This window comes from Bombyx mori, chromosome 3 (genome assembly GCF_030269925.1).
Source record: "Bombyx mori chromosome 3, ASM3026992v2".
Lineage (NCBI taxonomy): Eukaryota > Metazoa > Arthropoda > Insecta > Lepidoptera > Bombycidae > Bombyx > Bombyx mori.
Window position 1 is genome coordinate 6,503,932 of NC_085109.1, and position 25,664 is coordinate 6,529,595.

General features: G+C 35.3%; 1 protein-coding gene and 1 long non-coding RNA gene across 2 annotated transcripts in view; both read left to right on the forward strand.

Annotated features, from left to right (window-relative positions):
• The window catches only part of LOC101742414 (rap1 GTPase-activating protein 1), a 391,261-nt gene that overhangs the window by 109,081 nt on the left and 256,516 nt on the right, over positions 1–25,664 (forward strand). The window lies entirely within an intron of this gene.
• On the forward strand, positions 4,016–19,604 carry LOC134201186 (uncharacterized). The gene is made up of 2 exons (XR_009976396.1): positions 4,016–4,102; positions 19,345–19,604. It is a non-coding gene; the product is annotated as an uncharacterized LOC134201186 (long non-coding RNA).

Consider the following 25,664-nt stretch of genomic DNA (forward strand, 5'->3'; position numbering starts at 1 on the left):
ATTACACATTTGTTCTTTAAAGTATCATCTTTATAGTTTTTTTATTAATCCCCAAGCCTCTTAACACTTCCATTATGACGAAATAAACTTTTATGGCGCCCCTATTAAACTTAAGAACTCATTTTAACACGAGAGCAAGTAAAGTAGAAATCTTCCGTTCAATTTTTCAATTTACCCTCGCAGCGAGCAGCGAATTATACAATGTTTTTCCATCGTAAAATAAGATGAAGCCGCCTGTAGCCGCCGATCTGACGCCAGAAAGTCGAAGACGTGCGCTACACGATTCTTTTGAACGTTTACTGAACTAAACAACTATGAATAGTTTGAAGAGGTGGTTACCGGAACCCGTAGACATCAACCACGTAAATGCTGACACCCACCATACGTTTTTTTTTTCCTACCTAAGCTGATAGCCTTGAGAGGCTGTTTCAGCGTAACCTTAACTAGCAGGTGAGCTCGAGGGGCTCAAACCGGAGTGATGCTAACACTGACCCTAGAAAGAGCAGTGCTTCGCAGAATCTACCACCGGAGCGGAAACACGACCTACTGAGAAGATCCGGCGAGAAACTCAGTGGGCTGTCTATGGGATGAGACATGAGTTCAAAGTCTGAGTTTTATAGTACAACGACTGCCCAACCCTTCAAACCGAAATGCATTACGGTTTCACGAAAGAAAAAGGCAAGGTGGTACCTACTCGTGGGGGCCACAAAACGCTCTTACACCAGTGATTATATAATTTTTTGCGTGTTTGATTTTTGTTCCTCGATATTGGAAGTCGTACGTATTTCAATAAAAAAAATTGTATCTGCGTGCGGGATCCGTACACTGGTACCTACAGTCGCATCGCTTGATATTCATACACCGGGCACCTTATCTTTTTCGACCACGACGTCTTCAAATATATTATTCTACCTATTATTTTGCTGTAGCAATCTGTGTTGAAACTGAAGCTCACTATACCCATAGCCTTTAAATATCAGATCCAAGTCAATCCAATAAAATCCAAGTTCAATGTCAAGTAATTAATACGTTTTTATTAGCTTCAGACGTATGTATGTTAGTATGTTAGTATTTTTTTATTGCCTTTGTAGGCAGACGTGCATACGGCCCACCTGATGGTAAGTGGTCACCGTCGCTCATGAAAGTCAACAATGCCAGGGGCAGAGCCTAGCCGCTGCCTCCACGCTTTTTCACAATAAAAACATTTTTCTTACACTATTTTTAATTAAAAATTTATTGAAATTTATTTTCTACTTTTTAGTTGGATTTTCTATAAAAGCGTATTTTGTTAGTTTTTTTTGAACTATTATTTATTTTATTAGCCTATAACTTTAACAGACTTGTAGGATTAGCGACACTGAGCTACGTCTTATTTATTAACAATGTTTTCGTTAATAAACAACATTATACACGATCAAAATTTAATAAAGCACGGTGAAAACTAGCAAGTAGTTTGGCCTAGCGTTCTATATTAGCTCAAGTTTCCTATTGCCCCAAGTCCTTCTATTTGTTCATTCGTGACCTATACGTTCGACGTGTTTCCGCTAGAGTTGATACATTGTGCGATTGGCGGTCCGCGACCACTTTCAATAAACGGGTATATTCTGTACGATTGACTACAATAGAGCATTAGCTTATGTATGTATACACGGTTTTTTTTTCCTACCTGAGCTGATTGCCTTGAGAGGCGATTTCAGCGTAACCTTAACTAGTAGGTGAGCTCACGGGGCTCAAGCCTGACGACGTTGCTAACGCGAACCCTAGCGAGAGACGTGCTTCGCAGAATCTACCATCGGATCGGAAACGCGACCCGCTGAGAAGATCCGGCGAGAAACTCAGTGGGCTGTGTCTGTGGGTTACTCGTCGAGCCCTTCGTCCCAAGCGACGGGTTCGACGAGAACGATGCTTGATATACTCGTAATTGTTCAATTGTTAATCGAATAAAGGATTCTTTGAACATTTGTATAATGATACAATTACAATTTCCACGGCTCATTGCGGCTCGACCGGCGCGTCGGAAAACATTTGCTTGAAAACGTCAATTAATCAATGCTATTTTTACTAGGCTACTATATTATTGCAACATTCATAATTAAATTTATGCTTTTTTCTATTGCTTAGTTGGGTGGACGAGCTCACAGCCCACCTGGTGTTAAGTGGTTACTGGAGCCCATAGACATCTACAACGTAAATACCGCCACCCACCTTGAGATATGAGTTCTAAGGTCTCAGTATAGTTACAACGGCTGCCCAAGCCTTCAAACCGAAACACATTACTGCTTCACGGCAGAAATAGGCAGGGTGATACCTACCTGTGCGGACTCACAATCTTATATAACTTAATCGCATATCTGTTTGTAGCTCTAAGTTAAACGGTATATAGATTATGTTATTATCTTCGATTAATGAAATTTGACTAAATAAATTACTGGTAAAAAAAAAACTTTAGTTAAACATCCTTTTAATGTATTCACGACTTTTGGAAACATAATAGGTATAAAAGAAATATTATACTTACTATAACTTTCCGAAATTAAAATCCATGTTTTATGTAACTTAAGATAAGAAACATCAAGTAAATTTATAAATCTATTTATAAAAATGTGTGCAAACGATATTTTAAATAATTCTATATAACTTCCTGTCGTGAAAACGAAAATTAAAAAAGTGGACGAAAAATTATCTGTGTCAAATCGCTTACTCAGTGGTGTCGAATGACTTAAAATATATCAATACTTATATAAAGGAACCGACTTCTGCAAGATAGATGAATACGATGTCCATGTTATGTACTGTGAGAATTTGTAATGTATTCTACGTAATAAACTTATCGTATTAGGGCAATAAAACCCCTGTCGGCTTCCTGAGTAAACACGGACACAGCTTGGAAAATAATTCGAAAAATTATATATATTTGATTAAAGATGAAAATGTTGATGGCGGTGTTCAGGCTGTGTACAAAAAAAAACATTTCGTATTAAGTAAGTTTATTATATCGAATCATAGATGGCGCTTTTATATTGACAACAATATTTTTATTGACGTGCATTTAACTTCAATGCCCATGCCCAGATAAGAATAAATAAATAAAAACTGAGCAGTGACATTTTAGTAATAAAATATTAAAGTCATTTTATATCTGTATTTCAAAAGAATTGCCTTATATAAAATGCTTACTGACTTAGTTTTTGTAGTCACGATCAGACCTACCTTCTCAAGTCGTTTTTATTTTACACTTAATTTTTCTTTCACTCTATTTCGTTTTTGTTTATCTAACATTAACATTTACTGTAAAAATATCAATTACACTTAAAACACGCTATCTAATTTCTATCCCCTTTAATATTCTTTCATCAACAGCTTCTACAATAATGGGTTTTATATTGTTACGTTGCCACTTCAAAGACTTCAGGCTACGTTAAAGACTCATTAACGGGTCGCGCTTCGCCTAGACCCAGACTATAAGCGTAATATCAAATTGCAGGCTCCAATAAGTTCTCTTTGTCACAGGTGACAAAGGTACAACCTGTCAAAGGCAAGCCCGATCTATGTCATTTTATACCTCGATGGATGCCGGAGAAAATATCGCTTACAAGAAAATATAGCTCAAAACCACCAGCCAGCGCAGACCCCTGATCAACCGGGGAAAGTAGCAAAATTTATATTACACAACTCTAATGGTCTGTCATAAAGATAGGCCAGGTTAAAGCGGTCCTATTATAACAAAGTAAGTTTACTTATCTCTCTCTGATATCGAAACAGATAAGTTATCCAATTTGTTACATATTTCATGGAAGTAAAATTAAAAAAGTAAGGGGCGACAACGTATTTACGTGGCGCCTGCTGAATAATCTCTCTGTTTTATTTTAGTGGATTCATACATTAAAATTTGCTCTGCTATCTTTGAGACGTGTGTAATTGCAGAATGATTTCGATCACAAACTAATTTTTAACGCATGAGGACCAATTTTGTCAACTAATGACCTTAGACTTCGTTCAATATGTGCCATTGTTTCTGATATCAAGCCGACTGGCTTACTTCTCATCTGTTAATTTTCCTAATTCGGCACAGCACAAGTAAGCGAGTTCTAATATTTGAAATGTAAGTAGTGAATTTAATTTTTCTTCGCTTACTCGTCTGATTAGAATATCATAGCAATCGAACACAATCCTACCTACATCAGTCTTTGTTGACTCGCAGACAGTCTAGTATGTTCTTGAGTTTTTGCGGGTCGTAGACATAATTTATACCACTTTTGAAGCTTAATCTAATTTTTTTTAACTGTCACTATACTATTTGCGACGCTTCAAATACTTTCTAGTGTTCGTAATCTCAGACCACTCAGACCAGTACCTATGGTGTTTGTTATTCGTTGACTTTTAAATATTGTACCAGCTGAGGGAATACTTTGTGAATTAAATCCACCACTATACGCATTGTGCACGAAAGATAACTAAAATAAAGTATCGACACGAATTTGTTATGAAAATACGGATAATATTTCGAGGGTCCCTTCGTGTAAAGAGTCATGTCCAAAACCACGTTTTTCATTATTACATAGTCTTTTTCTATTTGTCAATACGCATATTAACATATGTATATATATTTTTTATTTTACAAGTAATATTTTAAAGGATAAATAAATGTATAAGACGTCAACTTATAAAAATAAAAAGTCATGATGTTGATGTAGAAGTCGTCTTTACATAAACTTTTATACGGTCTTAAAAATAATTATTATATTATTATTATTATTATTTCATAGTTGTGGTACACACAGTCATCTAACTACTTTTCCGGAAAAATCGAGGATATTATAAATGATTATTATACCATTAGAACCGGCCTAAATTGAATACTTGAAATCAATACTAAAAAGAAGTTACTTTTATGATTTAATTACACATGAGATTGAAACTTTAAAGCGCTCTCCTGTGAACCATCATTTATGACATGACGCTTTGTACGTAAGGGCCGTCGATTTATTTAGTGGTTATTTTCTCATTTCGGTTTCAAAATTGGCCAAAACTTTCACAGAAACTCATTGTAATACCAAACAAACCTAATGTCACTTTAGTATCGACACAAATTTCGAAATTAACTATTTTTCTGAAGCTCATGAATAATGGGAGACGCTACCGTCACTTTGTTAGCTGCCAACAGTTCCAGTATTCATTAAAACTTGCGACGAAGGTCTACTTCCAAACCATATTGAGTTTTTTTTCAATTTAATAATTAGACCGCTTGTTGGGATTAAAAAGAAATTTTAGAAAATTGTATGTGCTAACAAAATAAGATATTGAACATACTTTGTTTGGTTTGATGCTTGCTGTAGGAACAGTATTTCACAGTAAGTATTTAAAATGTATGAACAGTGCGCTATATAGTATGATTTGCATTCTTTGTTGTTAACTTTTTTGTTTTTGTGTTCTTTTTTATTCGTAAAATGAAGTCCTTAATGTTCGTTATTTGATTTAATGTTTACTGTCTGCTCATGTTCTTTATTAATAGCGGAAACTTGATTAGTTTATTTAACATAACATCTTTATTTAACATGGTGGATGTATTGGTTGATTTCATAAATACACAAATAAATATCTATCTCATTTAAATGAAGAGTAATTCAGTATGAGTAATTTCGTAGTAAAGTAAAATATGTTATTTTCGTTCCGTGTGATTATTAAGAAATGCATGCGTAGACAGCGAAATTTGCCGCCTAATAATCACTCTCTGAATCGATTCGCTCAAAAAGTACACAACATTTGTACTAGATGGCGCTGATTTTAAAAATATTACAAAGATTATATTTTATTACATTGTGACTCTATTGTAATTTGGTTTATATAATTTATATTATTTAAAATTTTAATTGCTTCGTTCGTTTAATTTGTTTCTTTTAATAGCTTCAAAATATACTTAATAAATGGCAATTGATTGTAACCATTTTAATTCTTGATTCGCTTTTGTGTTTTCTTGGCTTAGAATCTTCGAAAGGGTCTTCTGACAATTATAACTTAGTCGTAAACTATACTCCCAGTCGTATACCTTTATCTGCCTTTACTCGACACAATACGGCGAAATAACTAGGTATTAACATTTCATAAGATTCTACAGTGATCGTATCTACCTCATGAAAAAGTTACCAGTATATATTTACTTAATTAAAAAACAGAGAAATCTAAGTGACACGATAAAGAATTTCTTATTTTTGAATCTCAGCAAACTCAAAAAATATATTTTTAGAAATAAAATTAGTTTTAAATTAAAATCAAAATATTTATCAGTTGGCCGGTAGATGACAGTGTTATCAAAATTGAAGAAATTAACCAGTTCCATTCCATACCAATAGGTGGCAATATATTAAGTCAACTTCTCTCAATTAATGACACTAATTGACAGTTTATGACATAGATTATACACTTAATAGTTTATGATTTACGACATTTTGAATACTGGGTGCCAACAAAAACTGTTAAATATTCGAAACTTCGGAAACAATATAATGAAAATTTAAAAAAACGCAACATAAAACCGTAGCCGTAATTATGGTACGACTTACGCTGAAGAACTCTGACGAATATTGTTTTACTTTATACCGGTGCTTTCCAACGTTAGGCCCACGCCCCACAAGGGGGCAATTTGATAATTAAGAAGGGTAATCGCACTAAATTAATATAGAAAATCTGTATGAAAATTCTTTTGAATTTGAATTTCAGTTTTTTATTATATGTTTTGAAATGTCACTTATTGTGTTCTGATAACAATTTCGTAGTGATTTATTCCTAAATCTATCATTTATGTTTCTTAAGTGAACAGATCAAAATTTTAATGTTAAAAATGATGTATGGGGGCGCATATTTTGGTCATATAGCAAAAAAAACCCTCTGACAGCCTGGAGAGACTCATAGTGACGGGTAAAGTGGATGGAAGACGATCCAGAGGTCGGAGTCGAAAAAGATGGAGTGACCAAGTGTCCGAGTATCTGGACATGAGACTGAGTCACGTACTTCACTGTGCCACTGACCGACATAAGTGGCTACAAATTTAAAAAAAAGGTCACAGACTGGCGCATCACGATACTCAGTAATGAGCGATCGACTGAAGCTGGAGGAGGAGGATGGGGGGCATAAAAATTTTAGAAATATTACAGTAGGGCATGGCCAAAAAAGGTTGGGAAGCACTGCTTCACACGTTTAGACGATCTCAAGCCCTCGCTGGTACTAACTGGTACTACAGAGGCCTATATAGGCACACCGACCTTGAAACATGAAGTCGAAATCTCTATCTTCCTATAAACGTTCAGGACCATCATAAATACTACCGGTTGTAGTTCAGCATGAAATTCATAAAATTTACAGTTAGTGTAATTGTGAGTTAGATTTCTTTGAAGTAGGAGTGACGTGCCGTCACTGCCTTGGACCCTTGCCCTAATTTAAATCTCTAGGGTCTTCACCTAATTCACTTACGTCGTAAACAATGTTATTATCTAAGGTCGACTTGCTAATTACATTCCTTAAAAGGGCCTTTTAAAATTTATGACCTTTTCTAAGTAACAAAATTTAATAATTACGTACCATAATTTTTATGATCATTTCAACTCTCACATAAGTACGCTATGTGCAAATAAATAATGTACAAAGTATGTGTAAGTATGTATTTAGTGTCTACGTTCATTTAATGTGCTTTTGAGAAAATCAGTAAACATTTTGTTTAAAATGATTACCACTGTCCTTATTTCGACCAAGAAACAGTAATGCGTTCTCCTTTGAAATCACGACCATTAGGTATACAATACACAAGCTTTTGCCCGCGACTCCATGCGCGTGGAATAGTTACTTTGCCAAAACGCTAAATTTTACCCCCCACTTCATTTACGTAGAAAGTGAAAATATTTTTGAATTATAGAATGTTAAGGAAGCTATTTAAACCTCTATTTTGAAACATTCTTTATTGGTGCTCGACTTGTATTGATTTTACCGTTATGTTATTATAGCCTATAGCCTTCCTCAATAAATGGGCTATCTAACACTGAAAGAATTCTTCAAATCGGACCAGTAGTTCTTGAGATTAGCGCGTTCAAACAAACAAACTCTTCCGCTTTATAATATTAGTATACATTTGAAACTTCGAATACATGTATAAGTGTCAAGTAAGTGGTGGTCTCCACATTGCGATAAACACTTAACAATATACAGGCTCATTCTCCCATCTCCGTGTAATAAAAAATCTAACATGCCAGAAAGAATTGAAAATCGGTTTACCAATTTCGAAGATTGGCCCGGGAAACAAATAGACAAACAGAAGATATTTACAGCACAATTTTTTTAAAGTAATTTAGATAATAATTGAATATGCAATTTCGAAAAGGGCACATGTCGCATATTTTGTCAAATACGTTTTTTCTTATACATGTAGTTTTGAGGCTTACCTACACTCATTTTATAATAATTCCAGTAATTTTCAATTGCTAATTAACACTAAAATATATCTCAAAAGTTAATATTTTAAATTTTACACTGCATTAGGAAATAATCAGTTTTTTTTTCATATTCAATTAAAATAGCTATATATTTTTTTTATTTTCTGATTCCAGACAGATGCTTCAGTTTTATTTAGTAGTGTAGTTACTCGGGTATGAGTAGATGTGTACGTTGCATAATATTGCCCTTTATTAAGAAAATAAAAGGATGTCTACACGCCGTTAACTCTACAAAGACTTTAAGAAATTCACGGGTCATTTATTTACAAAAGTAATAACATCTGTTACAAAGTTTTGAACTAAATTATAAGGCTCGTGCTAACATTACGTATAAAATTAAAATGTTTTACAATATTCCTTAATCCGTACCTTTAATTTCATGTATCAATAGCTTTGCGATCATTACAAACTACTTAAGTTTTTAGGCAGAAACTTTTTAAGACACCGTACAGGGCTTAAAAAGCTTGGCGAACAATGCAGATGTGATCAAAACTTTGTTTTGGAACATTTTTTAGTTTGTGCATTTGGTAATTTGTTTATAGTCAATAGCAAAAAATTAATTCAACATAAATGAAAGTACATATTTGTTGAACGTCAAAAAGAATTACATACCGCCAATTCACAAAAATTTGCCTCCGTCCTGAGAAGACTAGCAAGAAACTCAGCGGGCATGTCTTTTCTTTTTAAATATTAGATTATTATTTTTATACTCCTAACATTAACCTGGTCCATGAATCAGGGCAATCCCTTATCACCAGACGAGCTACCAGTCGCGGCAATAAAAAAACACACAGAGTACTAAAACACCGCTCCTTCTCCTTCAGTCGATCGCTCATTGCTGAGCATCGTGATGCGCCAGTGGTGGACTGGACTGGACTGGATGGACGAGCTCACAGCCCACCTGGTGTCAAGCGGTTACTAGAGCCCACAGACATCTACGACGTAAATGCGCCACCCACCTTGAGATATCAGTTCTAAGGTCTCAGTATAGTTACAACGGCTGCCGCGCCCTTCAAACTGAAACGCATTACTGCTTCGCAGCAGAAATAGGCAGGATGGTGGTACCTACCCGCGCGGACTCACAAGAAGTCCTACCAATAAACGGAGTAAGTAAGAGAATATTAGATCCTCCTTGCGTCGATAACCTTCAATGCTGAAGGTCGTGGCCTCCTCTAACAACTTTCTCCTGGTTTATCCTCCGCCATTACTGCCTATCCTCGGCTGTGTGAATAGCAACGTGGACTGAAGTGTTGAGAGTGGACCGTATCTTGTCCGACTAGCGCTTTAGAGTTCTGCCTCTTCACCTTCTCTCGCATACCTTGCCTGTTACCAGCTGCTTCTCTAACTTGTCACCTCTCTTTTTGGCAATGTGTCTAAAGAACTCGAAACTCCTCCGCGCCCATATAATAGGTTGGGGAAAAAGTCTTCTTTCGCATTATACTCGTAGTATGTATGAACTGGTAATAAAATCTCTTTGGCTCTCTGGCTGGTTTTGGTATCATTAAAAGTTTAAATTTTAAAGAAGATAATTCTAAATTCAAATTAGGAAAATGTGTGATTCTTATTTATTTTTCGTAATATCGAAATGAATTAATCTAATGAAGAAATTCGATACATTTTAAAATTTTACTACAAAAAAGGTAAAAATGCAACGCAAACGCGGAAAAAATTTGTGAACTTTTTTTTTTGTATTTTTTATTGCCTAGATGTGTGGACGAGCTCACAGCCCACCTGGTGTTAAGTGGTTACTGGAACCCATAGACATCTACAACATAAATGCGCCACACACCTCGAGATATAAGTTCTAAGGTCTCAGTATCCAAGGCCCTCAGGTCCAGTATCAAACCGAAACGCATTACTGCTTCACGGCAGAAATAGGTGGGGCGGTGGTACCTATCCGTGCGGACTCCCAAGAGGTCCTACCACCAGTAATTACGCAAATTATAATTTTTGCGGGTTTTATTTTTATTACACGATGTTATTCCTTCACCGTGGAAGTCAATCGTGAACAGTTGTTAAGTACGTACTTCATTAGAAAAATTGGTACCCGCCTGCGGGATTCGAACACCGTTGCATCGCTATATATGAATGCACCGGACGTCTTATCCTTTAGGCTACGACGACTTCAAAAGTAAAAGTGAGAGCTTGGCTGGGAGGTGATCATAGATCCGCCGTATAGTCCTGACCTTGCACCTTCAGATTTCCACCTGTTTCCGTCTCTTCAGAATTCTTTAGGCAGTGTCAGGTTAACATCGCGAGAGGACTGCCAAAGCCAATTGTCGCGGTATTTTGATCAGAAGCCCCAAAATTTCTATAGCAATGGGATCATGTCCCTACCTACAAGATGGCAAAAAGTTATCGAACAAAATTGTACCTACATACTTTAGTTAAATGTAAATAAACTATATTCAAAAATGTTGTGAATTTTCTTCAAAAATGCGAAGAAACTTTTTCGCTAACCTATTAGTTACTGAGGCGCAACGGAATCTTGGCTAAGTTAAAATATTACATAAGTAATTATTTATAACACCTGATATATCTTGAAAATACCAATTATAATTTTAGAACGAAACGGAAACAAGAAATAGCACGTATTTAATGTTACGCCCTTAATTGTTTTACCGGTTTGTTTTCTTTTAATTTAATAAGAAGGCGCGTGTCGGATGTCCGTTTGTGGGTGGTCATTTACTGTGACGAGAGCGGGTTTGTGTTGAATATTACAGCCATTGTTATGTTCACAAATGCACTTTCCTTTGATAACGAACTGAAATGGTTCTATTACTATAATATATTCATTTATTCCATGTTTTTGATACCTTTTTTATTTCATAAAAACAAGTTTGATAAAATAGATAATGTAAACATGAACGAATTGACTAAGGAATTCTACTGAACAAATCTGTGTATTAATGAATTAATCATTTTACGAATATTGTGACACGCCTTAGCGGTAAATTGCAAAAAGTACGTATACAAGATTTGATGAATTTCTAGAACAAAAACTAATAATTATGCAAAACTTAAAGACAGTTTCATTACAAACATATTTTTAGAATAAAAAAATATTTTTTAAAATTCGAATATCAAATTGAGTAGGGCTTTTAAAAAAATCAATGTGCCAAAAATACTATGTCAGTAATAAGGAGGCAAACTTTTTTTTTGAGAACTTGCACTAAGAATGAGAAAAAAGAAACAATAGACATTTTCATGATTGTTCCTGTATCACATAAATAAATACCGAATAAAATATTTTAAATCTGATCTGATAATGAATACTTAAGTTATTAATTTATGTTAAACAGATAAATCATCAACGAACAAGACATACAGTTTAGGTAGGGAATACTCCAAACTAAATCCCCAAATATCCCAAATTATTTTAAATGTATACTTTTATAAATAAAATATTTACGGAGCCTAAATGATCAAACACTATTATTTACCTCTATATACATAGAGAGCGAACAATGACCGTTTGAGGAAAAATATAGACTTAAAAAAAATTTAAACATAATTTACCAACTCAAAATCGTAGTCAGAATTGACAATAAAAAACGTTTTTACGTAATACATGCCTACTCGTACAAAATAGATATCTGTTTTTTACCTATGCGAAATTCAATGGATTAAAAACAAGCCATTTATCAATTTTAAACGTCGGTAGTGCAACCGTGTCCAGAATGGGATTTGCAGCATTATTTATTGGTACTTTAATTTACGATGGAAAGGGTTTTAAAAACGCTTCGATGCCGAACTGTATGTACGCTTCGTTAGAACTATGACTTGTGCTTTATTTACGATAATGCACAATTTTCACGGACCATTTAACTTTGATTCGTTGGCCTAACGCTTTTGTTCATTTGCTTTTTGAAGGTGATGGTGTAGATTTTTGTCGAGGGAAGATAAGTAAAATGGAAATTGGTTTATTGCTTCTATGAACAAGACTAGGTTTCTTTATATAATTGGTGGTAGGACCTCTTGTGAGTCTGCGCAGGTGGGTACCACCACCCTGCCTATTTCTACCGTGAAGCAGCAATGCGATTCGGTTTGAAGGGTGGGGCAGCCGTTGTAACTACACTTGAGACCTTAGAGCTTATATCTCAAGGTGGGTGGCGCATTTAGGTTGTGGATGTCTATGGGCTCCAGTGACCACTTAACATCAGGTGGGCTGTGAGCTCGTCCACCCTTCTAAGCAATAAAAAAAAAAGAAATCTTTAATGTTTGGCTCGGCCCGTCGTCCGGTGTGATGTAGGTGGCGGTTTTGCATCCGTGTTTTGTTTCTATGGAGATCGAATGCTTTTAGGTAGGGAAAGGCGACAGAATCGTCACATAGGTTCGTCTCATCGTCACATACCCACACACCGCATATTCAGCACGCGTGGATTTTATGACACATTTATACAAATTAGGAAATTAAAAAGCCAACATTATGATTAGGACCCATTATTCGAACTAAAAGCTTCGTAGACATTATGTAATACGCCTGGGACACAAAAGTCTACAAAAAGCATAACTGAAGACTTTCCTTTTTTCTTTTAATATTTAAAAGGTGCCGTAAAGTACGAATGGGATTACATTTTTTTTTTATGAACTAAAACGATCCTATTTTCGGAGATAATTCGCCTGTCGCCTACGATAAACAATGCTAAGACAAAATGGACCATTACGTCTAGAGGATTGAGTCGATTTACCAAGCTTATGAATGGGAATATCACGTTAGGATTATCATTAGTGTTTTTATAGCTCTATTTGTCCAGACGAAGCCTACGGCCTGCGTGAAACTGGATACGTGAATGTCACTATATTGAGACATAAGAAACTTTTAAGCCGGAACGCCCAATTGCTTCGCAGCACAAATAGGAAGGGACGTTATACTATGAATACTTAGGTTTTCATGACTCTTAAATATATTACGAAGAAATACCTCACAAATACGCGAGGCGAATTTTATAGAGTCACTTAGCATTTACTTTTGACACTGTTTTATTTACTTCTGGTACCGACAATTCAAATCTATACCTACTAATATATAAATCTATAGTGGTTTTAACGGATGTTCCGTTATAACTACTGAACCATGCATCCGATTGACGTGAAACTTGGTATCTATGTAGAAAATACGTGTGCTTAATGGATAGGCTAATATTTTTATATGAGTGTTTGACTCCCTAATAATAATGACAATAAATGATAATGTTAATTTTAAATGCCCAGCGAAGCGGACAAGTACAATTAAAACGGCTAGTGTCTTCTATTTTCCGTAGTCACATAGAGTCCGTTCATATTCGAAATAAAAAAGCACGAGTTTTAACCGCTAATCTTTATTGTAATATGAAGCTTATATTTGGCCTTTTAGCGTTAATTTTGGTCTGCAGATCGTTTTCGCGTTAGGTTTAAATCGTAAAACGATGGTACACTTCGATTTGTGTAGTGAGACAACTGTTTCTTTCAGGTTTTCTAGAATTTTACATGTAAATTATTTAGTTAGACAACAACGTCTGGTTTGCGTTACTGGTGTCTTATTGTATACTTACTTACTTACTGCATATACTATCTGCCGCGTTGTAAAGACCAAGATGTCAGCTATCAGGACTTGCACGTTGTGTATACGTGATACTTTTATGTGAATGTTTGAAGTGACATTGAATTTTTGTTCCTTTTAATCTTTCCTTGTTTGACGTGTACTAATGTCAGATTATTGACTGTTTTGTATCTGTGAAAGTGCATTAAAGGCTAATGAAACAAAATCACTTAGCGTTTGTTTTCGGTTTCTTTAAAAGTCCATTGAACTCTCAGTAAATTTCTGCATTTGCTCTGATATATATCTGAAGAACATGTTAGAGCTAAGATAAAGCTGTCGATTATCCAATGCCCGCTAAGAATTAAAATTATTCAATGGAGTAAGTAACCACTTTTGCTAACATCGAATAATTCATTCACAAAAATAGACTAGCAAAAAAAACAAAGCTCCGTTTGATCTGCAACAACACGTTCCAAACTTTTGTGAAGCTCACTAAAGCCCCTAACCGCGAATAGCAACACAAAAAAAATATTTGCACTTTTACTTTCTCAATAAACGAACCCTTACATACGACTATTAATAGATTTTATTGATTTAGCTCCGTCGTATAGTATCTTTCGTTTTTAATATTCACATTGCTCTTTACGAAATAGTATAAGGTACAGGTGAAGTTTCATTTTCTTAAACCCAAGATGGCGCACTCTTAGTTACTCCTAAGCTGTTTTTATTCCAACCTATTATGATAGCCTTGAGAGGCTATATCAGCGTTACCCTAGCGTGTAGGTGAGATCTCGGGGCTCAAACCGGGAGGTGTTGCTAACACTGGCCCTAGCAAGACCATTGCAGGATCCATCACCGGATCGGAAACGCGACCCACAAAGAAGATGCGGCGAGAAACTCAGTGGGTTATCTGCTATTCGTGTATGAGTTTAGAGAGGAACACTCTTTGACTGTTTCAATCATAGATAATACACATAAAGTAGTTATAGATAGGCGACTCAAGCACTCAACAAAAATGTTTACGGACGTCGACCACTAGATGGTTTCGCTTCGATTATTTTATCATTGCTCCTGTAGATGGCAGTAAAATAGTACATATCCTATTTTTTTTTAGAAGGATTTTGTAAATTTGCAGATAGCACAATTTGATGAAATTTAATCAATTTGTCTATAACAACTAAAGACTTGTATGCTTTATTATTTTTTTATTTTCTGTCTTTAGTTATACAATAATTAAATGCCTTAACTTTAACATATAATTTTAGGGGCATCCGCTACAAGATGTCGCTAGTTTCCATACCGGAAAAAATATTTGTCTTCAAGTATCGCAGTTTCCGGGTCCTGGTTTCAATTGGGCAGTAATTATTGCCCCTGACTGTCGCCGGACAGATTCCCAGATAGGGCAAAAATTCGGAGAAAAAAAAACTGACGATTCGCCCTATCAATGTTCCAATGTACGACATACAAGAAAACTCAGTTCCGGCCTAATAGTAACAAGTCAAGTACCAATTTAAATGCAGGGTACTTTTTTCTCACAATCTAAACAAAGGTACAATTAATGAAAGGGTCGCTTTAATTAAGATTGTAATAATCGGAATTAACTTTCTTCACGGTACTTCAAACATTATTTGTAATTAAACTATTTATTTTAATTACAAGTGTCATGTTTAGTTTCAAATGGTTTTTATGAATTATTAATCAGTTTAAAAATTTGGTTGCGAAAGTGAATGCGTAAAATGCGATTTTCGGGATCATTCGTTGTTAGGAAATTGCTAAATCTCTGGGTTTTGTAACTAAAAATAATTTTCTATTTCTGTACGAACTACAGAGGGATTATCTAGTAAATGGTACGGTCATTTCACGCTGCTTATTTACTGAGACACAAAAAGCACAAGGTGCGCCGATTGCAAAAAAATCACAAACGATTGAAAAGCAATACAAATGTAAGTACAATTTATGAATATTTTTATCTTTTACATGATCCTTGAACACGATACCTTCTTTACACACCATTATATTATTACCAACCATATTTAAAGTTTATCTGTAATTGTATTACAACAAAATCAAATACATAATAGCATTTAAAGTGTTCACAAATTTCAAGTTGTTAATCACTTCTAAAGATTTTAAGCTCAATTTTATAATACCTCAAAGATACAGATACATTTTATGGAATACTTTTTCACTTTGGTTTTTTTATTCTTTTTTGAAGGAAAAAAATACAGTTTCCATTATTTTTAACACGCTTTTATTGGATTAAGAACTATGGCTATGTAACAAGGACGTACTTATCAAGATCCGATGATAATTTCTATATTTTAAACAATTAGACCCGTTATCCTTACGAGGATAATTAGGGTTAATTAGCGTTTTTTTGTTGGGACTAACTTCCAATTTCAATAGCCTGTACAATATTAACAAAGCGTAATTCAAACGCTGTACAAATTTATAGCTAATTATTGACATGTTGATGTTGAATTGTAACTCAACATTAAATGTTGAGTAAGAAAAATTAAAAAACAAAGTTTTATAGAAAATCCAAATAAAAAACAGAAAATAAATTTAATGTAAAAAAAGCGTGGCGTGCTTATTAAAATATTATCAAAATGATAATCCTTCTACTGATATCTGTCAATAAAATATTTATAAGTATTAACAGGACGCATCCCATGCTTTTTTAAAATAAATAAATTTTTGGTTAGATTTTCTTAAAAATCGTGTTTCTTAGTTTTTTTTTAACTATTTTTTATTTTATTTAAAATACTGTCTACGTAAAGAACAGAATAAACAACATAATCGATTTCCAAACGTTCTTAATTATTCATCTTAACTCATATCATCATAACATACTTTGAAATAGCAAAAGTTATGCTTAAGTGACATCCTCATTTGCCTACTACACCCTTGTTATCTATAATACATATCCTCCTTTTTTGAAGCTGGCCAAAATTTAATACAAACCAAAGATCATAGAAGGGCGCGTGCATTGTCATTAACATGACAGATTGCTGTCATATTCAAATAAGGAAGGCCTATAGATATGCAAATGTAATTGACGAATGCAGTATGTAACTAGGCTCGCCATTCTTATTATCGATGCGTAGTTCATAATGTGGGGGGGGCATCAAAATGAGTAACCAAATTTTTATAAGAGAGAGAAAGAGAGAGAGAGAGAGAGAGAGAGAGAGAGTATTCTTTATTGTACACCAAAAAACAAATAAACAGTGCGATACATTAAACACAAAAAAGTACAATTGGCGGTATATAACACAAACATTAGAACGAAATTACATATAATTATTTGTTCTGAATTCATAATCTGCTAATTTGTTCATTCGTGGCCTTCGCGCTATGGTGTGAATCTATGGTAACCGTTTTGTAGTATAGATGTATGAATGTGTCTACAGAGCACCTGGTTTTAAATGAAGGCTAGAGGCAATGCGAACACCGCTATCCAGCTTGAGACATGAGGTTCAAATCTCAATTGTATAAAGGCAGTGCTTGTAACCAGAACGCTTGACTGCTCCGCGCTAGAAATAGGCAGGGTGGTGGTAACTTTGCGTGTCGGTCTACAATACTACCTACCACCAGTGATTCCGAAAATTTATAAATTGTTATGGTTTCATTTTTCTTACAGGATATTGACCCTTCATTGTGGACTAAGAATTTCCTTAGAAAAGTTTTTGCCTTATTGCGGGATTTAAGCACCATATAAGTACACCGGACGTATTATTCTTGAGATACTAAAGATTTTATTGACATAGATTTGACATCAAGTTGGCCGTAAGTCACAAGATCGTTTGCCCAACGATGAACGCACGTAAAAAAAGCAATGAAAACACAAAAGTCAATGACCGAAGCATGGAAGTGTGCCAATCACAATAACACAAAAAACCCTCAGTTGTCATATACTAGCGAGTGTATTCAAAATGTTTTTTGATGGTACGTACGCCCAGCGCAACCCTTTTGGTGAAACGCGTCACAACTCTGAATTCATTTTGCGATAGGGTTCAAGAAAGGTAAAACAAAACATATCGGGAAATAATATAGAACGCGAACAAAGTTTCGGGTCATATTAAATTCAAAAATGTAATCTTATAATTATTACTGCATATTTTTCTGCCAATCTAAACGTAATAATGCCAGAACTCATTTGCGGCTAACCTTCTCTTAATTTTAGTAACAAATGACCCTCAAACAATAGTGAGATTGCGTTTTGTGAGTTTCCACTGATACAAACACAAATGATATATTAAAAAAAATATTTATCACTGTTATTGTTGGTTTTTTTTTTATTTAAAAAAAAAATGTTATTGTTGGAGAATTGTAAACATAATTTATATTATCTGTAATGTCAAAAAATAGTTCACATTTCGCTCACCTGCGACGCCACCGTCTTTGCCTTTTATAGTGTGTTTCTTCTTTTTACTATTTGCATTAAACTGTTACATATTTTATTCCGGAGTATTATTTCAACAGTTATGTTGTAATATTACAGATACACAAACATTTTACATTAAAAAAAACGATAAACGTGCAATAAAAGCCAAATAGAAAACTACAGAACCATTTCTACTAATTTCGACACACCGGTTATTTCATCGCAATGAAAGGGTTGACACAATGCTTGAATAACATAATTTTTTTCTATAGCTATGCGATTCAAACCCGGTAGGCCGGTGTTAGGAGTGACACATTCACGAAATGATTGATGTAACTAATTAATTTTGTCGTTACCGTTGTCGAATGAACTCAGTACTCGAATGATAATGAAAGAGTTTAGAATAAAAATACGTTTGATATTTTATTTATTGCATCTGCTTTTACAACAAATAATACGTACAATTTGTTTTGTGAAGCTCATTTTTAATTACATTATTGTTACGTTTTTTCTCAGTTAGCTGCTAATGTCTTCAAAATGTTATTATGTTATACAAAAGTTGATAGCTTTCCTATACGTAGGAATAGTCTTTTTTAAACTGATGCTGAATATATTAGATTAAGTTTTCTCGTTCTATACTAAGCTAGGCAATTTTTTATTAAAAAAACTGTTTTCCTAACACGTGTCTATAAACGACTTCCGAGTTGAAAGAACATGATAGTATTAAATCAGATATAAAGTCTAATGACCGAAGATAGATAGTGGCTTGAATATTGGCTCCGCTGATCACTTAATGTCATATCTTGCGCTTGTCAGCCCCTTAACGTCTGATTTTGATCAAGAGCCCCTTTAGTTTTGATATGAATTGGTTATAATAAACAAAATAAATAAGGACATCATCTTTGATAGGTGTATTATATCATAGTTCGTTTAAAACCAACGTTTAAATATTTTTGCAGAGGAGCGTAAATTGTGAAATGTCGACTGCACGCATCGCTTTGTGCTCCAACCGAAGATACAGACTACTTTTTAGGACACTGTGTCAATCGAACAGTCATTCTACATAGTTTACGATCGACACAGAAACTTCTGTTGGAAAACCTAGTTGCATTCGATGTGTTGATACCAATTTAGGTACTAGCATTTACGAGTTTATGTTTAAAATGAATTCGTGTTGAAATTGATACTCTGTGAAATACATATATCTGTACAAACAAAAGTTGTTTGTTTGACACATTTCTTGTTTTCTATTTGAAATAATTAGATTAATTTGTGGTAAATAAACCTTTTGATGAATGACATGTATTTGGTGAATGTAAAGACATCTTGTTTGCGTAAAGTGGACTACGACGAAATTACTCATATTAATTAATTTTGTTAACGACTTATTCAGTTATCATACAACTTCCGTGAACACGTAAACTATAAAGCATTCGAAATAGCGGAAATCAATAATGTGAGCACGACATTAAAGAGTAAGCCCTAAACACGTGATGGCGGATCCTTCCGATCCATTAACGGTGCTTTTAGTTACCACAAGCACCGGTCACCGTTCTCATCGAACCCGTCACTTGCGACGAAGGGCTCGACGAGTGAATTAACCCATAGACACAGCCCATTGAGTTTCTCGCCGGATCTTCTCAGTGAATCGCGTTTTCGATCCGGTGGTAGATACTGCGAAGGACTGCTTTTGCTAGGACCAGTGTTAGCAATACTCGCGGTTAGAACCCCGTGAACTCTCCTACACGTTTAGGAGAAGCTGAAATAGCCTCTCAAGGCTATCAGCATAGGTAGGGGAAAAAAAGGAGTAAATTTTTATTTTAATAGACTCATTGGGCTCCAGGACGTGGTGCATATGGTGAAAGTCCTGTAGGGGGTCGCACCGAACCCCACTATAATGCTGCCAATGCGGATACTGCACGCATCGAAAATTCCGCATACGTGGCGCGGTTAGACGCAAAAGACATCAGGATCTTCATGTTGGTAAAAAAGGGTATTATATAATGCTATTTCTAAATAAACGCGACTGCAGTGGTAAAATACACATGACATCGAGCATTTTGGTCGCATGCCAAGGCTCTCCAAGGAGTCACCGGGAATGCGGAGACGCTATGGGTCTAGGGTATTGTACTGTTCGATTCAGTGGGAGTGTTCTAAGGAGATTTTGAAGGTGGTCCTCACCTGCTTTTTATTGTTAAGCCACAGGTGGCCACCGAAGCAGTTTGCCGACTTTACCTGGAACCAATTACCACAACACAGCGGTACAGTGCTTTTTCAGCGATCTGTCCTTTCACATATGTTGAGCTACTGAAGTAAATCTTACGGTATTTCTGAAATGCCATGATATATCTTCCTTCAAACGAGCCTAAAGTAGAGTATGTTTTGAAAAGTAAATGTGGGGTGGTGCACTTAGCATTACCGTTGACTTTCCATCAGGTAATAACATCTATTTATATCTTAGCTGTTCTCACTTTCCGTTAATAGGAATTAACTATAGGTTTGCTAACTGTAGTCATTGTACATGTAAATCTACCTTCTTTTTCTTTTCTTCTATCCTTTATGTTGTTTTCAAATGTAATGTATTGAAGTGATCTGTTTTATTTAAGATAAATTTCAAGAAATTTCACGAATCTCCGAAGTCCGTTGAATATTGAATCATTCATCGCGTAGAACAAAAGTGTCACGGTATTTTACAAAAATAAAAATTTAATTTCGTTCTTCAAAAAGGAAAGTGCGCAATACGAACATAATGAAAGCTACACCAAATGTTACATCTATAGACTACGGTTTGTTCTCATAATTTTGAACAAGTTGAATTTATGTAATAGATAGATAGATAGTAATAATAATAGTCCATGCCACCCATGATCGAGCCCAGTGGAAGAACGTCACATGTAGTCGCGATCCTCAGTAGTGAAGGAACGATATAGAAGAATAATAATAGTCTTCATAAATCTCAAGCTCCGATACCAGTTTTTTTTATTTTATTGCTTAGATGGGTGTACGAGCTCACAGCCCACCTGGTGTTAAGTGGTTACTGGAGGAGATTTACAACGTAAATGCGCCACCCACCTTGAGATATAAGTTCTAAGGTCACAGTATACGAGTAGTTACAACGGCTGCCCCACCCTTCAAGCCGAAACGCATTACTGCTTCACGGCAGAAATAGGCGGGGTGGTGGTACCTACCCGTGCGGACTCACATGAGGTCCTACCACCAGTAAATATCGAATATGACTAGGATGCACAGGAGTGTCCTTCCCCTGGTTCATTGTTTAATCTATAAGCTGGATGTTGGCCATATCGTTTGAATTAATTTTCGCGATACTTCCAAATCTTTCCAATTCATGTCGTCAAAAAAATTCACCTATAGGGTTGATGTTCCAGAATACAGATCTGTGTAAATCATATTAATATAACGAACAGTACGTGCGACTATAACGCTTCTTGCGAGCACCCCTATGAGTGATATCTTTGTCTGCACAGGAAGTTAAACGATGTAGCTGACCGTACATCCTGCCGCGTTCACATACTAAGACCGGCATGTGGAATGAGCTAATAAACACAGAAAATACGTACTTAGACATCGTCATGCAAAGAAAAGTAAAATATGAACTATAGTTCCGGCTGTAAAGCTTTTGTCTCGGCGCCCTCATTACCTTGACTTTGATGTTCCCGTCAAAGGTTTGAAAAGTACTTATTTTTATCGCAAAAAGATTTGAGATTAGCCTTGTGCTCGTACAAAGTGAATGAACTTGTTTAATGTGTCCTCTCTTTGTAAAGACACTGAGAATTCTCGTTAATTTGCGCCTTTAATATTCCAGTTTTGGATAAATGAAAATACAATTTGCAAGATAAATAATTGGTGTTTAATTAAGTCAGCATACGGAGCTAAGGGATATGATATGTGTTTTACCGTTCTTTAATACGTTTCTGTTTCGTTGAGAGTTTCAATAATCTATATATTAATACGTGAAGCAAAAACTTTGTATCCCTTTTTAAGAAAATTGCGCGGACGGAGGAGGATGAAATTTTTCACACTTATAGAGAATATAGAGAAGAAGTGCACAATGCTAATATTTTTTTTAAATAATGCATAAAAGATACATTAAATCAATAAGAAAAACATTACACAACTACATACCATGTATTTGACGCACACACGCATGCATACTATTTATTATCAAACTTGTGTTCTTGAAGTCTGTTGTCAAATTGAAATTAAATATTGTTTGTCTTTGTTATTATTTTTTATAGTGTAGTCTTGGCGAAATTTGTGATTATAGAAGTATAAAATACTCGTACAATCATAATAGTGTACAAACCTATAATTCCAATTAATTATAGTCGAATTTCGACTACTGCGGGACCTCTAGTATTATATAACATTTGAGCTGTGGTTGAACAGTTGACAAATATCACATAGTTTTGCTTGGCTCATATAGAAAGGGCATTTTTATTGGACACGTCACATTTGGGTTTAAGCGATGATTGAGAATCATAGAAACGATTCCATGCCATATCGTGAGTCCTTGCGGGTGAGCTGAGCATATCGTGAGCCCTTATGTGTTTTAATTTAAGCTTCGGAAACTACTTAACACGAGATGAGCCTAGATTCTTCTAGAAGCACTGCTCTTGTTAGGGCTAGTGTTAGCAACGTCCTCGGGATAGAGCCCCGTGCTCACTTATTCGTTCGTTTACGCTGGCATAGCCTCTAAAGGGCTACCAGCTTAAGTAGAGAAAATAAATCCTACATCGTCGAATCCGTAAGTATTCTTATTTGGGTTCTTTGGGTTAATTAAAACATGAAACTTCATTGACTAAGTCTAAATGAAACTAAGCTTTAAAATGTTACTTAACGAAACATTTCACATACTCAAACATACCGTAATTTGGATTTCGTATTATTCATTTAAAATTCACTAAAATAAACAACATAAAATTAACTTAAAAATTAAGGTACCGTTTTGAAGACACTAAACAAGATGAGATTCAAAAAGTAAAGCTCGTTTGTGTCCAACATCCGTGACAGTTTCCTCACGCTTCGTTATCCCGAATCATGCTCTGATTTAATTAGACCTAATAAATTATACTTTTAGCTTTTATTATTTCCTGTGACGTACACGCGTTTATAATTTGGCTTTACGATTTTATCTATGTGCAGTACCGTGTCTCCTACTCATTCTGTAGTAAATGTCTTTAGTCAAACACGTAGGGATCACCCTCGACGGAGGGATGACATTCGGTCCCCAAATGAAGACAGGCCGCGATTGAGCCGCGTTCAAATCGACCCTATCTACTCAATGATTTGCAAGTGAAGTAAATTGTACCTTCGTAACAAGGTGACACTGTATTAAGCATGCGTATAGTGCGTTTCAAATTAGAATATGCACGTCAATGACCTTGATCTGTCAAAGCTCGATAAAAAAGTATGGATAGCAAAAAAATGTATCTTCTTTTTTATTGAATCTTTTGCCTAATTATGAAGACTATTAATATATTAGTTTTAAGGAACCATACACATCTATATAATTTTCATTAAATTTTGAGTACTGATCGAGGTAAATTAAACATGAATTTAGATGATATATAAAAATCTCCCACCTATTTAAAAATCAAGGCTGCAACACTGTCGGGCCCTATATTCTATGGATGGGCGACAATGATGATGATTACTCAAGCAGTGGGATGAGTGGAATCGGCAAACTCGAAGATTTATTTGGATTATAAATAAATATTTAAAAGTTCCTACGTTTTTTTACTGACTTTACCTATTTTTTTCGATTTGACAGCTATGACGTCACAATATGGCGCAGGTCCATGCACATTCTTATTTGATACGCATTATGCGCACGGTTATGATGAATTCAAGTGTAGTACTTGAGATCAAAAGTACAACGGCTGCCCTGCCCTTCAAACCGAAACGCATTCCTGCATCACGGCAGAAATAGGTGCGGTAGTGATACTTACCCGTACGGGTTTTCCTTCCTATTTCTACCACCAGTCAATACGCAAATTTTATTTCTTGCCGGTTTTACTTTTATTACACGATGTTATTCCTTCACCGTCGAAGTCAATCATGAACATTTGTTAACTTCATATTACATCTGAAAAATTTATACTTGCCTGAGGGACTCGAATCAAGGATTGATTGCTCTTGCTAGGACTAGTATTAGCAATATATCTCAAGCTAAGCCCCGTGAACCCGCCCACCAAGGCGCTTACCTACGCCTATCTACGCCTACCAAGCCACGTATAGCTGGAGTAGCCCCCGAGGTTACCAGAGAATAGGTAGAAAAAAAACCGTTGACACATTAGTCATCATTGACCAAGAAAACTGTAAAGCACTCGAAACATCGGAAATGATGTAATGACAATAAAACACGCAGAATTATACCGTGAGAGTAGTTTTAAAATGCATACCGTATTACCATATTAAAATATTTCAATCGGTTATTTAATATATAAATTGTTTATTTTTTTGTGGCTTTGGCTGCTTGATTACGCGTGCACTATCTCTAGTACCGTTATCGTATGATATGATGGACCTATGACCGACTTCGGTTAAAAAATATAAATGTATTCCTATTGTTAAGTGGTTGCGACAGCAAAGCGTGACGTAGTGCTTTATGAAGCACTGCTCTTGCTAGAGCTAGTGATAACAACGATAGAGCTTAGGATAGAGCCCCGTGAGCTCACCTATTCGCCCGGCTACGCTGGCATAGCCCCCTAGATTACCAGCTTAGGTAGAAAAAAGGGACGTCATCACCATTCTCCTGCCCTTCTCCCAGTCACCTGGGGTCGGCGCAATCGGCAGGCGGCATATCGTCTTTCACACGATTCACCTATTTCTTCTCAAAAAAAGGGACGTAGTTTTGCAAAATAAAATAAATATTAAAAGTTCATTGCTGTGAAATTTACACGACGCGCGCCTGAAATCTGTAGTACTTACTCACGAGTTTATCATAAAATACAATGTATTGTAAAATGTAGCCCTAGTATAGAACGTAAGCGAGATTAGGCCAATCATTAGATTATGTTATTGTATTAATATATATTAATCACCATGTATGTTAATTAACAATATGGAACAACTCACTCGAAGAGGTTACACACATAAATTCTCGAAAGAAATAAAACACGCTGTATCTATTTATAGAATACATATACAGCGTGCTTATAACTGAAACCCTAAATATGGAATATAAATTGAAGGAGAGATTGAAAATCTACATAATTTTATATTTTACTTAGATTCCAGTAAGTGTATGTTATTTTCA